Source organism: Python bivittatus, unplaced genomic scaffold, assembly GCF_059951505.1.
Source record: "Python bivittatus isolate LINGU-HERP-01145 unplaced genomic scaffold, Pbiv_v1 ctg000020_np1212, whole genome shotgun sequence".
Classification (NCBI taxonomy): domain Eukaryota; kingdom Metazoa; phylum Chordata; class Lepidosauria; order Squamata; family Pythonidae; genus Python; species Python bivittatus.
Window position 1 is genome coordinate 70438783 of NW_028277030.1, and position 6715 is coordinate 70445497.

Here is a 6715-nt window from a genome sequence, read left to right on the forward strand (position 1 = left end):
TGCAGTCACATGATCAAAATTCAGGTGCTTTGCAACCGGCATGTATTTATGATGGTTGCAGTGTCCCAGGGTCACATGATCACCATTTGCGATCTTCCCAACCAGCTTCTGACAAGCAAAATCAATGGGGAACTGCATGATTTTTTTAACGACCACATGATTCACTTAATGACCATGGTGATTTGCTTAATGATGCTGCAAAAAATGTTGTAAAATTGGGTGTGGTCACATGATGCCTCACTTAACAACTACCCCACTTAATGATAAAATTTGTGGTCCCTATTGTGGTTATAAGTCGAGGACTACTTTGCTGAGTTAAAGTGCTTTGCCTCTTTGCTTCAATGAAACAAATTGCAACTCCTCCACCATGTGAATCTCTTCATTAAAGTGAATCTAAGTTGCTTTGCACAGGCACAGTAAAAAGGCAATTATTCCATCAAATCAAACTTGACTCCTGGTAATTTCATGGGCATATCTCTGTAATTTTCATGGTGAAAATACAGAAGCAACTTGTCATTGCCTTATTATGGGATTTTCTTTTTTTAAGCATCCTAGTCAGCCTAGTCTGATATTTTTGGGTGGTGTCTCATCCAATTACTAATCAGATCTGACCCTGCTTAGATTTTTTTGGTGTCAGTTAATGTCAGCTAGGTACTGTAGGCTGCTATTGCCATTTTCATGAGACATGTTCTTAAATGATTATGCCACAGTAGTCCATCTCATTGGGACCTACTGCTTAGACTGTCACATTTCTCTCTCCCTTTTAATTCCACAACAAATTGAACATGTTAAGAATACTGGCTTGGAAATAGCATTTTGAAAAAGATCTTAGAATAGTAATGGATTACAAAATTATTATTATTATTAATAATAATAATAATAATAATAATAATTTATTGGCCACCCAACTCCAATGGACTATGAGCCAATAGTATGGTAGGGTTGCAAAAAAAATCGAACACATTTTTAGATTATATCAACAGAAGTATACATTTCAAATCATGAGAAGAAATTATTCCATTGTAATGGTCAGACCCACCTATACCCAATTCTAGGCACTACACTGAAGGAGAAATTGGAACTGATTCAGAGAAAGCAATGAGGATAAGCAGGGATTTAGAAACTAAGTCCTAAGAAGAGAGTCTGAAAGAACTGGGTGTATTTAGACTTGAGAGAGATTGAGCATTAATACTCCTTAGTGGCCTTGTTCTATGCAAGGTCATTCTAGAGTGCAAGACTGGTAATAATGTAAGTTACAAGAAGACAGATTCCAATGGCATACTAGAAAGAATAGTTTGACAGTGGAACCTATTACTCTTCACTGGATGTGCTCAACTAGACAGCCACGTGGGTTGCCTTAATTTGGATTCCTGTAGTAAGCAGGGGACTTGATTTTAAATGGACTCTTTCACCATCGTGATTTTTTTGTTCTAAGACAGCTGCAGAACGTATTGTAGGTTCTAGGGCAGTGGTTCTAACCTGGGGGTAATGGAGCACTTTGTAATTGCTTGTTTGTGAGTGAGGGTTTCTGTTTGGGACAGCCACTGCTGAGTTGCTTGTGTAAAATGACCGAGTCTGGTTTTTTGTGGGGATAATAACATTATTTGAGACTGGAAAAGGGGGTAATTGGGTCAGACAGTTTAAGAATCCCTGTTCTAGGGATTTTCTAGAACCTACAACCACTTTCATTGGTGGCACAAAGGAAGCATCAGGAAAGTCACCCTTTATTGTACCAGTGCAGATGTTAATACAAGCTCGGGCATCCACTCAATTGTTTTTGGACTCAGTGAATCTTGGGAACCATGAATGGATGTTTTGAAGCTGTGGCTGGAAACGTATACAATATAAACTTCCTTCACCTATCAAAAACCAAAGGTAAAGCCAAGGATAGATGTTGCTAGTTAAGTATCACATTCCTAGCTAGCTTTGACCTCTAGCATATTTCTTTTTAGAATTTTGCATAGTGAGGAGTGTCAACAAGTCTTCAGATTACAGGGTGTCACTACTTTTACAGAGATATCCTATCATTCACTAAAACATTTTTTTGTTTTTGTTTTAATCCAACAGAGGAAACCCAATCAGGAAATTCTAGGTAGCTAAGTCCCAATTCTCATATCTATAAAATAGGAATAATAAGTGCAAAGATAAGGTAGTTGATGCACTTTGCACAAAGCACCTTGTATATCAGAGAAAAATTCATTGTTCTTTTGTTTTCAATAGCTTTGAATTGGCAAAATGATCCATAACAGCCAGGAAACTTGGTGATATCCTTATGGCTGTTTATGGACTTTATCCTTTTGAAGAACTTGTGCAACTCATCCATAACCAAGACAGTAGCCTATGAAGAGAGTTGCAAGGATAGTTCAATTTACACTTTGTACCCTAAGATTTCTTCTTACTAGAAGCAATCTTGATAAATGAAGGTAGATAGATAGATAGATAGATAGATAGATAGATAGATAGATAGATAGATAGATAGATAGATAGATAGATAGATTTGGAAGATGGGTGAGTCATTGTACACGACCTTGGTTGTCAACCCAGAGATTCCAAAGGCACTTCCTTAGTTCAACAAAATGAAAATAAAGCAAGAGAATCATATATATCAATGGTATATATAATCTGCATGGGAGATGGAAGGGCCCTGAAATTCTGCAGGAAGAATATTTGAATTCTACAGCATTTATGTTCAATAATATTACTTTTTGAATGCATAGTGTATCTTTTCACCAAAGATAAATTACATAAAATAAAATCAGTAGCAATAGCCAACTTTGTCAAGATAACCTCCAAACCATATCTGGGCAATATTTTTACTACAATCAATAAAACTGACATAAAGAGTTGTGCAAATGTTTTGAGTTCTCCAGCTTTTTTTTTCCCAGTTACCAAAAACAGGGATCTGGAAAAAATGAAGAAATAAAAAAAAAAAAAAAAGGCTAGATGTCTAAAGTCAGTCAGAGATGAATGGGCAAAGGGCTGAACACAATCAGTTTAGGTGTGATAGGGATCAGATTACACTCAAATGTGAAAGATAAAGGATATATTAAATCCCACCCCACCTCCGGCTTTTGAAAACATAAATACCTATGAGGTTCTATGGCAGTACAGAAACACAGAAAATTACAGTCTTTACATAAACAAAACCAGTGTGTAATTTTAATGGTGGCAATTCAACCAATTAAGCCAAATTGAATAAACTTCCCTTCCTATTGGATAAACTCCATCCTGATTGGCTAAATATGACACCTTCCAAACTAGATTATTCCATGAAGGGAGGAAAAATCCACAACCTTCCAAAACCACTAACATCATTAAAATTCTGAAGAGAAGCAGAGTACAAAGAAACAGCCATAGTTTAACTTAAATGCTAGAGCAAATAAACACACTTTGACCCAGTATTGGAATACTGCATGGTCAGCATCAGACATAGCTCTATGGAAAGGATAATTCCAAATTTGAAACACAAATAAATGTAAGTGTTGGGGGAGAATAAGTGAGGACTAGTAACAGAATATGCACATTGCAAATCCCTGCCCTCCATTCTTTTTTTAAAGTAGGACTCCAGTTGCTGAAAGTTAGCAGGAAACCTCATCTCCACTTCTTCACAACTGGTACCAATGGGTATATATGAATATATATCCATTGAGGAATATATGAGGAAAGGAAAGGAAAAGAGATTTTACTTTAAGTCATGGCCCCATTTCATGTCCTGTGGAGGACATCCAGTATTGGCACCATTAATACCAAGCAAAAAGGACAAAAGATTATGAAACTCCCATTGCACTCATTTTGGTGGAATTCCATTACTGTATTTCATTTTTCATAATTATGATTCAGAAATCATAATTATACAACAGGTCTTCTGAGTTCAGAAAACAACATTATGGCTACACTGTGAACATTACAAATGTCTGGAAAATTCCTAGGACTAAGCACATCACTAACATTCAAATGGCTCTGGCAGTGATTGGGATTACATGCTGGAATGTAAGCAACTGGAATCATATTCCTATTTGTGTTGATATGGAACTGCCAGCTTGAGCAAAACAGTGCATGTAAAGGTTAATGCACTGGAACAACTTCTTGTACTGTTAAGCTTTTCTACATCAGCAGTGGGCCTGAGGTGTCTGGTAAAGACTATACATGGTGCTATTTATTAACTTCAAATCATCACCTATGTTCTGCTGCAGTATTATGGAAGGGAGAAATAGTTGAAAGTTAGGGAGCAGCTCCAAGTTGTGGTAAGAGACCTGTAATGCCTTTTTTCTTTGAAAGAATGTGTTGCTGGCATGATTCCTGCCCTTCTACCCACAGAAGAATGCTGCAAAAGCTGCAACTTGCAGACTTTCTGGAAGCCTCCATCCATTCTTTCACCGGACTATTAGCACTGCAACACAAACAAACGGCAGAAAAGAAAAAGCAAGGGTTCGATGTAAAGGATTCTCTGGCTCGGCTCAGCAAGTCCATCAATCATCCGTGGTCTCTGGGTGCTTGCTCAAAAATGTTGAAGAGCTATGGATGGACTGGTAGGTAGACTTTATTCCAAGTTGGCTAAAAGAAGATTTAAAGAATATTTTGGCTTCCATGGGAGATGAATTAGATTTCCAGTTTTCAGCTGGTCTTATGAATAAAAGATGTGAACACAAGATGGTAAAACTGACAGTTTTACACAGGCTGGTCATTGAACATGGGAGCCCTGGTGTGGGCAGGGCACTGTACAATAAACAGAACAGTTTTCAAATCGTATTGGAAGTTGGACATATCTTGAACTGTTTGTCTGGCTACAAGCCCTGATTTAATAATTTTAAAAAACCATCCCACTGAAGTATACTGAAGGCAGAATGCTATCCTTTCTAATTCTCCATTCCCCTTCAGATAAGGCTGTTTTTAATCAATACCATGCAAGAAGATGAGACTTGGAGACTATTTTAAAGATAATTAGAAAAAGAAGTTAGCCTTTATTATTCTAAAGCATTTTACTAGACTGCTGCTGAGATCATGCTGAAATGAAAAAAACAAACAAATCTTAGTGGGTTTGACTCATCTGCTGTATAAAATTACTTGCCTGAGCCAACATTTTCTCTTCTCTCTGCTCTGTGGGAAACAATTGGATTTTTGCATGGTCTCATGGCAGCAGTATTTTTCCTGACCAGGCAGAAAATCTGAACTCTAGATCTTCCTCTATGAATTTTTTGAACTTAATTCCCACTTCTAATTGGGGTTACTGAAGGTGAAACTCAAAAGCAGCACACAGCCAGGATACGATTAAAGAAATGAAAAGGATTATGCCATGACCCAGATTTCATAAATAGATGGAAAATTCCCAGATCACAATGGGAAAAAGCCAGATAGGAGGAACACAAGCTACTGGAAGCTTGAATGCACAGTCAAAAAGTTGTTTTCTGGCTGAGAGTGTCATTAAGTACCCTTATCTGACTAAAAGGTATCAGAGAGGAAGGAAAGGCTGTCAGGCCTTCAGATAAATATGATTGATTATGTCCTAATTATTCCATTTCATCCCCACCCACCTTTGGAGTGTCATTCTCTCTGAACTGAACATTCACATATCCCTGAAGATTCATCACCTCTCTAATATTCATTGAGTACAACATAAATAGCTGTACTAAGTGCTTTTAATGTATTAACCAAGAATGTCATTCTTTGATCAGGGACATGTTCCCGCAGTTCAATGTTTATTTTCATTCCTATTAAAGAAAAAATGGTTCTTTAATTACAGTAGTTCATCCCTGCTGGCTTTTCAGAAATTCAGTAAAAATGAGTGGTTGGTTGGCCAGTACAGGAAGACCCCAGAGATTGTATCAGCTGGACTAGTGGTATCTTGCAATACTTAGATGCATTTTACTCCTGCTGTTCTGATTCACTTGGAGCCTGTAAGAGTATACTTTTTTTCAAGAAAAATACTAAAAGAAACACAAATGGCCTTTAATAATATAGTCCAATTTAGTTTACAGAGCAAATCAACATGGAACAGAAACAAAAGTAGTCCAAGATATATTTCAATGTATGTATTTTGTCCTGTGTGACAGACTGTGACATAAGAATTAGTCTGCAAAAGGGCTTCCTGAATTTCCATCACTAGCCTGAGTCACACAGTGCACACCAAACTTCCATGACCCCTTTTGTCACCTCTCTCTCTTTCATCCCCTTCATTTTGGCTGGCATCAGAATTTCTATGAAAGTTAAACATGGGTTCAGAACTTTCAGCCTTAGGGCCAATACCACCTATATAGCCTTTCATGCCAAGGGACCAAGTTTTTTATGGGGCAGCTTATGGGTCCTGTCATTTAAAAAGTGTCATCTGGCAGGACCCAGGAAGAGAGCCTCCTTTGTTGCCGCACCTGCCTTGTGGAACATCATAACCCCGGAGATCAGATTGGCCTTGATCCTGTTGGCCTGTGTTTCCAGGCGTGGGCTCGCAGTGTCATTCAGAGCCCAGTTGTGTTAATGTTTGTCTGTTGCTTTATAATATGTTTTATATCCTCTTTGAAGTATATTGAATATGGCTGTCCATGTGGGAGAAGAACAACTCTAGAACTGAGATACTGTTTCTATTCTCCCATGCAAGAATCTTCTCCAAAGAATATGCCATGCACTCATTAGGTAACAATTAGCTGGCCTTCTATTGACACTTTCCTTTATGCAGTTATCCAATTTACTAATGTAAGTACTAGGGCTATGCACACTTTGAAAA